General features: G+C 39.4%; 1 protein-coding gene across 2 annotated transcripts in view; it reads left to right on the top strand.

The window, feature by feature from the left end:
* The first annotated feature begins 9146 nt into the window (after positions 1-9146).
* LOC146466146 (uncharacterized) overlaps positions 9147-11431 on the top strand; it is a 38882-nt gene continuing 36597 nt past the window's right edge. For both annotated transcript variants that reach the window (XR_014868120.1, XM_085127760.1), the window contains exons 1-2: positions 9147-9357; positions 11058-11209. The gene's annotated coding sequence lies outside the window, so the exon portion shown is untranslated. The remainder of the gene's footprint in view (positions 9358-11057; positions 11210-11431) is intronic.

Below are 11431 nucleotides of genomic sequence, written 5' to 3'. Positions count from 1 at the left end.
GTCTTGACGCTCACTGGTGTCTCCCCACATACACATATCTAAAGATTATCTGTTTATCGTTTTATCGGAATTCGATCAAATGAATCGAACGAGACCTAAATTAATTCATATGACTCTCGTCAATTTTTTGAAAGATAATTTGGAAAAAGTGAGAACGTGTTATAATCAGTCAAATTAACGATGTTTCCAAGACAGGTGTCAATGAGGTGAAGGCAGGGTAGTCATTAGAAAGCTACAATACTTTGATTTGTAAATAAACAGTGTTAATTTGCATGAATTTAAGCGATAATGAACAGAATAATGACATTTTCTCTTATTTTGAACTTAAGGCTATAAGATTATACTTCATCACTTCATTTTTCTCTTTGGAGAAGCATTACTGAATTAAGCTAAGGTTCAAGGACAGCTTATTAATTATGTCGTAAGTTACTGACCAAAAGTAAACGGCGAATGCATCTGGTCAAGAACTGCAGCGTACACTCTCGCTCAATATATTACTGCATACTCCTCTATTAAAGAGCCAAAGTTAATTTCAACTTACCGGTCATCATGAAACTCTACGAAATGCATATAAGCTGAAAATCGCCTGCTGTTATGTGGTTGTATCGTATGTTCATAGACCTTCGTATGGTAGTTTTTGCATGGATGTCTTATTTTATACGTTTGTAATAACTCATTACACGCTAGTTTATTGATACCTTCTTACAAGATAAAAACGAAGATTATGAAAAAATAATTGAGAATAAAATCTATTTTCGTCTGACAAGCCGAGGCCACAGACTTTTATAGCCAGTTCACGTATTACTTTTTTAGCCCACAAAGTTAATTAAGTGAAATAATAAAGATTTAAAGAAAGTTGCACCTACTAAATGCACTCGCTAGGCACAAGTCTTCCTGTTAGTGGATCCACCCCAGCACGGAAGGTCCTGGGTTCGATTCTCGCCATAGACTCGGATATTTTTTTTTATATTTTTTTCCCACACTCGTTTACTTTCAGATCATGTGTAAGTTTTTCTTTAAAACAATCAAAACCATTGGGCATATTCAACACCAAATCATCATTAAGATCATCAAGGGGAAGTCATTGAAGCTTTGGTGTGTCATTGAACGGTGTGTTGTGTTGCTGTCCTTGATTTGCTGTCATGTTACTTGTAATTTTGAAGCTGGATTCTTGGAAGGCCAGCTGATAAGACCCAAATGATTCAACTGGGCTTTTTCCAAATCTTATTTCGCCCCTCCCCCTCACCAACGCTGCAAACATCAAAAGTCTGCATTAATTTTAAGTCTGATAACTTTCCTGACTTCATATAGTTGACAGACAATACCCGCACTTTCCTGGTCTTGTAGCCTTGTTTTAGAAACAGCCGTGACAGGATAGGGCAAAATACCCTTACCTTCGGATTGCGCCATGTCTGCGGGGTTGAATGCACACTGTTGAAGAGTTTTGATCTCCTTCGTGTTCTTCGACATTGCTGAAGTTATAATGTGTGTATTTGTAAACTTTTAGCATCAAAGCTGACATGTGATTGCAAAACCCTGACTTTCCAGCGGCACACGAAGGGCAGCACTTTGCACGCACAACATCACCACTGACAAAGCAGAACACAAGATCTGATTTGTGGGTAGTTTTTAAAACTGTGAAAACATTTTGCGCGGTGACGTTGGTCGTTATTCGTTTCAATCTCATGCAAATATTCGCCGTGAAGATTTGTCTTAGATTTGGCTAAACCAGTTCGCTTATGTCCAGAAAATGAACCTAACTCTGGATTTGGCTACTTTACTATGATATAAGATAGACCTTGTTGTCATTGACAGAATTACTTCAGTTTTAGTAAGAAGTAAGGTTAGGGGACACCTTGTGATCTCTATCATACAGTTCACGCATCCCATTAGCGTGCATTTCTGGTCATAGTATCTCATCCGGATGAACACAGGCGTTGCTTGACTCGTCCGCCAAAGCTTCGAGGCGATGAAATTTTCACCTTGTATAAATCATGTTTACATCTGGTGTAAAGATATTTTGGTCTACATTTCTGTCAATGTATTCCTCCACCCTGGATATGTTGGAAAAAATCGCATGAAACTTAGAAATTAGGACTTGATTTGCCTTCGCTCTACCTTTTGACCAGTTGCGCCTTCGTCATGTTCGTCATGTTCGTTGCCGTTGTTCGTAGCCAGAATCTGAGTTCGCCGTTTTGCCTTCCGGCAAGAGAACCACCTCGTATATCATCCTTTGTTAATAAATGCGGACCATACGTAACATTTGCCATGACTTTCACTGAGCACTTACTGTTGCTCGAGGTGAGGAAGTTATTTCTTTGGCCTTCTTCGCCTCGATTTCATGCTACTTTCGCCAGTGTCTACCGCGCGGCCGCCATTTTGGAATACGGTCGATGGCATGTATATCAATTTAACGGTAAAAGTTCCGACTTAATGTGATTGCTTAAGTTTTTCTAATAGGGGAAAAGGAAATTCTTTGTATATACTATGGCTGTGTTGAATTAAATAGGTTGTATATGGAAGGCTAACTAGTTATCAATTCCTCATCTCAGTTCATGTCAGTTGGCAGGAGCAAACTAGGACAATATTTACGATGTAAAAGAGAATTTTTGCATGGTTAGGAAATTCGTCACTAGTACATGGGGTGAATAGACGAAGTTACAACACAGCTTTGAAAACCACACAAAAGTGACGATAGACGTCAAAAATAAAATATTCAGTCGTGGGATTAAATCAGTTTAAACTGTATTAACATAAAGCAAGTAGTTCAGCTGCGAGAGCATGAAAGCGCGGCATAATTTATTTGAATTCGGAGCTTGTATTTTTGACTTTATATAGCATTGTTGCCCATTCCTCTCCACAAGAATAACATCACTAGTTGAGATATTCAAACGCGAACTGCTAAACCTGTTGATTAAGGTTCAACTGTAACTTGAAGTGAAAGTTGAATTGATCTGACCAACTAAATTAACGTAAAAAAAATCAATATTATTCAGCTAAATTTCATACCAGAAAAATACAAGAATATAACGAAAGATCGGCAAGACAAATAGGAACTGTGCATCATGCTTGTCACACAAGGTCGTTTAGTTGAGGGATATCGCACTATCAATCATGTGACTTGTTAACAAGATTTGTGAGATACAGCCTACAACCAAGCGAGTGTGTTATAAAATAATACTTCTCAAATCAAAAGGAAAATAAAAAGCCCGATCACTTACTAGTTTTAGGCCGAGATAATTAATAATTATTCCACAGCGCGCGTTGGATATGAGATGATAAATAGCCAATGAGGCGCGCAGGGTCGAGTTGGCTATAATTTTCTCATATCCAACAAGCGCAAGTGGAATAATTGTTTTATTAAAATCAATCAAGTAATATTGGTAGGCCTTGCTGATTTCCTTTTCAAGAGCAACCAGAAAACAATTTATAGTATACCATGGCCGCTCAGCCAGTCAAAACCCTGGAATTGCATTAAAGAATGATCCAGTTTTTAACATTATGAAATATACAATCTGCGTTCTTCTCGACCTCGATCCCGATTTGTGATTTGTATTAAATGCTTGATAGTGTTTTCCCAGACTTTGAATTTAGTGTTTTTTCTGTCTTTAGTCTTGGTGTCAGATATACCCTGTCAATTATTTTGTTTCTATCAGTAAACATGGGGCAGTAATTAGCCAACAGTCTCAAAAATAATTCACAGTATTTTTACCCTTTTAAATTGAGGTTGGGCTGAGTAAGGGCTCTTTCTTCCAGTCTTTTAGAATAGATTGTGACAAGTAGGTTCAGTTGTATCAATTTATTCATTTTTTGTCTCAATCTTCACACTGATCGACTAGATCAAGGTCAATTGGGGCTTGAGTAACTGTCGGCGGTTGCGTGGTTGTCGTCGGTGGCTCGGTGGTCGTCGGAGGCTGTGTAGTCGTCGGTGGCTCGGTGGTCGTCGGAGGCTGTGTAGTTATCGTCGGAGGCTGCGTAGTTGTTGGAGGCTGTGTAGTTGTCGTTGGAGGTTGTGTAGTTGTTGGAGGCTGTGTAGTTGTCGTCGGAGGCTGTGTAGTTGTCGGAGGCTGTGTAGTTGTCGTCGGAGGTTGTGTAGTTGTCGTCGGAGGCTGTGTAGTTGTCGGAGGCTGTGTAGTTGTCGTCGGAGGTTGTGTAGTTGTCGTCGGAGGTTGCGTAGTTGTCGTCGGAGGTTGTGTAGTTGTCGTGGGAGCCTTTGTAGTGGCCGGCACTGGTATTGGCGGTATTGGTGGAATTGGTGGAATCCGGATTCTAAATCTTCTGCGCCTTCTCCCACTGAACCAGCCATCAGTCGAAGTGATCGATACCACAAGCAGTACCACAACCATCAAAACAAAAGTAAACTTTGCCATTGTTACTCTACAACAAAAAAAAACCTGAATTAGTCAACAGCTTTTTAGGAAACACACGGGAAATAAGATAGTGATATCTAAAAGTTTTCAAACTCCGGGCTTGATTGCTTCTCGTCCAATAGGCAATAGATATCAGAAAAAAGAAAAAAACTAATGTCGACGCAATTTTCCTGTGATATATGGTATTAAGGGTTGCACTTTTCCTCCACCGAAGCAACTGGACTTATTTACATTCTATTTACCTCAGTCGACCTCGCTGATATTTAGTTTTAGCAAGAAGGCCGGGTCGAAATCATAATATCGCAGTTTGAACAAGACAACTTTTTCATAATAATTTTATTGCATTTTGATGTCAAACAGCTGTAAGACTGTTTCCCTCGAGGAACGTGTTATGTTAAAATGAATCAGCAAGACGCGAGTTCACTGCAGTAGTCAGTGCTTTCAACGAATTTTACCATAATGCCATTATATTTAGTTGGATCTGAAACTTTTTCAGTGCGATTTAATGGAACTAGAGAAGCTGTTCCCTTATGAAGAAAAAACCGTTATGTTGGTGTCTCATATGCGAATAGGTTCGTTAAAAAAAAAAGCTGTCTACACATCATGAATCCAGGTTGAGGAGTGAATTTTGTTTCAATTTTCTTATTTATAAAATATTTAGAATTATGAAAGCGAGATGCTGACATGCAGTAGAATGTAGAAGGTGAAAAAGCAATAAATTACTAAAATTCGTCTTTGAGAAGTGTTTTCTTGTAATCAAACAAAACGCGTGATAGAGAGGACAATTGTATTAATCTCCAGTCAGAATCTTTCCCATTTCAGAACTTCTTCTCGTCCTTAAAATATCTACAGTCCTTACCTATTTTGTTTCATTATTTATACGTCCCGAGAAAAGAAAAAATAATTTTAAAATTGGATGATTGGCTTGAATGTTCCTTTTTTGTTATTGATTATTTTACTTGGATTCAAGAAACTAACAGGGATAACAACATCCGCTAGATCACTAAATCTTGGAACTTGTTTCTTCGTGTTAAGAGCCACATAGGAGTCAATTTAACGGCGAATTTTTGAATGATCGTTTCAAACAAAAATTCTATTGCTATTTGCATTTACCAAATGGATCTGACATCTAATTTGAAGTATCACTCTCACAAAGAAGAAGGATCCCATCAAGTTAGCATTAAAATTCAGAATTTATCTGATTACTTAATTTTTTCTTATAAAATTCTTTTGGTATATTTACCTTGCAGTGATCTAATTGAACCAAAAGTGGTTATATTCACAGCCCAGCTCTTCAGTACCAATTCAGTCGCCCCTCAGTTGAAACGAACAAGGTAAAAGGATAGAAATAAATGAGATTTTCCGCGTCGTGTCGAAATTCTTCATTAGCGCATATCCGTGATGAAAGGACTACACAGCTGGGAAAAACACATTAAAAACACGCGATAGAAGACAAATAGGAAAACATTCCGATTTGGGATTAATAACTTTTCAACTTTATTAACATAAAGAAGTGAATTCAGCTGCCTGACTACATAAATACATCATCAGTTATTCAGAGTGATTCGGTGCCAATTATTTTTTAAATCGGGAAAGCAAAACTAAGAAGCCCCCCAAATAATTACTAATTCGTTAGGATATCAATTGAGATCGTGAACTGTTAAACATGCAGTTAACAGCCAACTTAATAAAGATTACAACTTGCGCCGTAAATCGTCTTAATAACAATCCACTAAAACATATTGACAAGTTCTCATCGTCCATACAATATCAGAGAAACAATATCACTACAAATCATTAGCTGAATGTCTTGTCGCCGTCTTAGGTTATATGACGAGAAGAAGACTGGGAAGAGTAGGGATGGACGTTTCTCGAAAGTCCCCGATTACAAAGTGATTACAGACACGGTACTTGGGCAATGTTTTCATAGAATTATAAGAATTTAAAATTTACTATTCAAAGCTAACAAAAGTTGACTTCTGTTAAGAAACATTTATCACTAAAGACACTTATCGGGCCCGGTAAGTTACCGCCGTGGTAACGTTTTGTTTCTCGAAAGTCGAGGCGACTTTAGAGAAACGGGCCGTAGCTCTCTTTGTTTGAAATCTAAGATCTCGACCTAATGCGCGAACGACTGCTCAACCTGCCGGCACCTTCTTTCTCTCCCGTACCCCCTGTGGGTTAGGGGGAGGAGACGGCTGATATTTCAGACTACTGTTTCTCAGGAAATTCCTCCGCGAATCTGGAGAGATTTTCGGTAAATTGTCAGGGAAACATGAAATAGTTACGGTACAGCAGGGTATTAAAACTCGGGACTGATTCGAAATCTTTTCAGTAAATGTCACCGAAAAATTGGGAGGATATTCCAAATTTCCGGAAGAGGGTAATTGTATTGGACAAAAATTCCTGGAGAGGCCCTTGTGTATTTACGGCCTTTTCGAGTGGAAGAAAAGCGCTGGTGATATTCTGTGTAAAATAGTTCGCAAGTATTACGATGTTTTTTTTTTTTTGCTGAGATATAATAATAATGATATCAGGAACATCGTTAAAACGAGCTTTGGTGAATAGCGTACTGAGTGAGACGTAAAATTTTGCTCACCTTTTCGTTGTCTTCAGAGCCGATTTCAGCGATTTCTCCCTGGTACTTTTGTCGCCTTCAGGCTGACCGCAGTTCCTGGACACCATTCACAGTGCGCCATGAGTCCGCCGAGCTCACAGGGCCCTTTCTAGCTCCAAATATTAAAAAAAAACTACCGTATTTACTCGAATAAGCGCCGCGGCGCTTATTTAATTTTTCGTGTCTCCTGTGCGGCGCTTATTTGAGGGCGGCGCTTATTAAAAGGCTCACACCACAAAGCCAAAACATTTTGATTGTACAAGCAAACGCTGACAATCTCCTTACTGCATTAGTTACAGGGAAGAGATAGAGGGAGGTTGGGCTTCTCTTACCGGCAAAGTTTACAGCCTTCACGCAAGAACTGAAGAACGCGAACATTTTGAAGAGAGAACTAAATGAAAGAGCATCAAGATATACTCACTTCGAACTGAAAACATCACTATTGATGAAAATAAATTCCCATTGTTGGCTTAGAACCGCATTGCAGCGATTACAGTGTATTTTTATCATCTTATGGAAATACTCAAATAATCGCCGCACCGGAGCTGCGGCGCTTATTCGAGGGCGGCGCTTATTAACCATTCCGCTCCATGTGCGGCGCTTAATCGAGGGCGGCGCTTATTCGGGGGCGGCGCTTATTCGAGTAAATACGGTAATCTGACAAGGGGCGACCACAAACCACTATTCTTAATGTGAATAACTCCTGACTCGCGTGGATTTCATAGGTCGATGTCTCGATGACTTCAAACAAAAGAGACACGTACGTTATCACTTGCCCGGGCTTTTAGCCTGCGAATATAGAAGTACTCTTGGCTTCTTGCGGCGCGTGGGGACTTGTCCCAGTGGAGCCTCTTTAGGAGGAAACTGGTAGTTGTGTCGTAACTGGATCTGGTAATGACCCTAGCAGCCATATTTAGGCCGGTGTTTTTGGAGTTTATCGTTTAGTTCGTCCCAAAAGGAGCTACAATAGTCAAAGTGGGGTAAAACTAATACTTGGTAGACTTGGAGAGGGGAGCTTTCGGAAATGGATGGTCTTATGCGTCAAAAGGGCGCCTGTAGCTGAAGATATTGTCCTTTTTTTTCATCTATATGCTTTGTCCATGAAACGCGTGTTCGTCAATTAATAAGCCCAGTGATTTGGTCTCGTTAACTCTTTTGATCGATTTGCCGTCGATCTCGATATTAATCTGATTATTCGAAAGAGCTTATAAACGCTGATTAGATCCAATTACCATGAATTTAGACTTGGTTAAAAGCCAGCAATTAACGTTTCTTAGCTCTGAGTTTATGGCATTTTCGAGGTCAGCCATAGTACTGGTAGCGAAGGTTATATATTTGTGTCGTCGGCAAACATCCTCGGAGGGGCTAAACTAAGGCAATTGGGCAGGCCTCAGTTGTGCAAAGAGCGGATAACTCCGGGGGGGGGGGGGGGTACTTCCATAAATTTCGGATAGGTGTGTGCCGCCCAGGCTTTTAAACCCTGACCCTATTTAAGGATGAGACAAGCGAAGAATGGAGGCCCAAACCCGAAAAAATGACACCCTATTGAAGGGAAAATCAAAAACTAAGAATTTAATGTCGTGAACGGCTTTATTTCGTTTTCCACATAACCCCATTCTTAAATTTGACATATGCTTCTACTCTATTCATAAATTATACGACTATTGAGAAAATCTTGCGCACATTTTATCTGCCGGATAGCGAACTATCCAGTGGACATGATCCGCCCTTTGAACAACTGAGGCCAGATCATTAATGTAGACTAAGAATAAACTGGTCCAAGATTGCTTCCCTGTGAGACACCACAAGAAACTGGGGCAATACTTGACAATTTGCCATTTATACTACATTTTTGGCTTCGGTCGCAAAGATATGATTCAATCCATTTGTGACTGCTCCTGACCGTATTTGTGAAGCTTTCGTATAAGAACACTGTGGTCAATGGTGGTGAAGTTTTGTTAGATTTGAGCGTTTTGAGCAGTCTACCAAAATGCAGATTTGATTCTTATCTGTAAAATGAATGATATTTGATAGTGCTAAATTGTATCAGACCTACAAGCAACTTTTGTGTGCAGCCATATTTTTCACTTGATCGCTGACACCCCAACCCCAACCCTGGTCGAGGGGACACTGGGACCAAAAAAGAACCCGCGCACCAAGATGGCGGAAGGTTTGAAAGCAATGGTCTTTATTTTTATAAGTTACTCTCCAGGAACACACCTTTGATGTTCAACACTCAGCTGAAAATTTCAAAACATCAGATGATTAAAATGGATGTGAGAGAAAGCGTGCGTCTTTTTGTCCGCAGTCTCTTTATTTTCACCGGACGACCGATGGGAAGTACGGACGGCAGAGCTTCGACTCTTGAAGGTTAGTGTTTAATCCATAAAGCATCAATGTCACTATTGCCCTTAATCTTCGATTGCATAAACCGTTTTAGCAGGGGCACAATTAACAAGGCCCATTGGAGCAACTACAGAATACAGGGCCACTTTGGTCCACACACATAAGAACGACACATAACACAATAGAACGACACATTAAACACAATAGATGCTATTACAATGTAAATAAGTGGCCCTGTATTCGCATTTTCCCCTTGCTCACTTGATAAGCTAACAAGAAAGTTCTAAGTCATAGACTTTTTTCTTAACCGTGCCCCCTTGCCCCACTCTACACCCCTTAGATTATTAAACCCTGTTCCCCCTCCCCCCCCCCACCTCCTACCATCCAGCTATCCTGGTCATAATATTGTAATCATCCGATAGTGAGCTAGTGGAATAGTTTGGGGGCATCCCCTGTATAGATAAAAACATGATTTATCTCGATGACCTGACACTTAAAACTACATATGCATGCTTCAGCATTTTCTGACTTATACGGAACACAGCAGTTATTCACAACACAGGCAGCCCAAACTCGTGTCACTAGAGAGCGTGCAATAATTAATTACTAGTGGGACGATGACCTATGAGTGCAAGCAACATTTTTTCTTTTTTTATTATTAGAATACACAAAATTGTAGTTTACATTACATAGTACAGTGTACATACAAAACAGAAAAGTACTAAGTTAAATTAAAAATTTAGGTTTAATTAGCTTAAATTAACTAAAGAATCAAGTATGAGGAAACAAAACTTATATGTAGATACTGTTGTGCAAGAGCTTAAACAAAAAGCTTCATTTAGAATTTGGCACTTTTGTTGATGAAAAGCGAGCCTCCTATTTCTTTTAGCCATAAAATATTGAATATGCTCAATGCAATGAGATAAAATAATAATGGCTTTATTTTTCTTCTACGGTTATAGTTAATTACTTGTTTAGCATTAATGATAATATGATTTAGGAGCATCCAATGTGGTCTACCCTTGATGAAACCAAAAATTTTCTCATAATGATATCACTTAATTTTTCGATGTTTAATTGACGGAATTCAACCAATAAATAACTTGGGTCCAGAATGTAGTGCTAAATTGACAATGTATAAAAGTATGTTTAAGGGTTTCTTTGGAACTTTCACAAAAGGACCAAATCCTGGGTTAACATGAACTTTGATTCAAAGTATATTTACTAATCTGTAAGGATTTGTCCAAAAGATTTTTGTCCCTCAGTTTTGCCTTAGACTTTTCTTTACCATTAGATAAAAATGAGGCTTTAAAATAATCTTTAATGAGCGAGTTGAAAACCTCGGTTAACTTTTAATCGTGGATTAGCGTTAATCAGCTTTCAAACAACTGGGCCCAGGAGTTGATCAAGGAGTGGCCAGAACATTTTATAAAACTCAGCTGTAAGGCCATCTTCTCCAGGCTTATAAACACTCCTTGTGTGAAAGATTACCTTCACAGAACATCTGCAGCTCGTCACTCAATTTCAGAATTTGATCGTTATTAAGAAAATTAGCTTTCATATGTTTCAAATCCTCCCCCCCCCCCCCCCAAAGTCTTGATTACTATAGAGTGCTCTATAGAAGGCTTCAAGTCCTTTCAGTTTTGCTTTGGAGCCAGTAATCAATGTCCCTTTATTGCAAGAATTTGTGGAATTGAAGTTTGTTTTGATTTTGTGTTTTCAAGGTTAAAGGCTGGTTTTCACTAGCGACGGATTCGGAGTCGGAGCCCTAAGCGGAGTCGTAAGAGTGCTTGTGACCTAGTGCTGTATTCGAGGGGAGGCATATTTTCCGTCGTTCAAGCCATGCGTTTGTACGGTGGTCCAGTGGCATACTGTGGTAAGTGACCTTGTCTCCTTTGTCTTCTCTGAATGATTCTTACAATCCGGTACACAACAGCTCACCATCTTAGTTGAAATCGATTAGCTAGACAAAGGGCGAAATTCGAAATAGCGAGAGCAGCTTCACTTTTTTCTTCATTGGAGGCAGTGAAACACCTTCCAAATACCACCACGCCTTGTTTCAATCAGCTGTCAAAGAGCTGTCACATTATACGCAGTG

This window comes from Pavona decussata, unplaced genomic scaffold, assembly GCF_977016875.1.
Source record: "Pavona decussata unplaced genomic scaffold, jaPavDecu1.1 SCAFFOLD_153, whole genome shotgun sequence".
NCBI lineage: Eukaryota > Metazoa > Cnidaria > Anthozoa > Scleractinia > Agariciidae > Pavona > Pavona decussata.
Note: the sequence above shows the minus strand (reverse complement) of the source record. Positions and strands in the feature narration are given on the sequence as shown.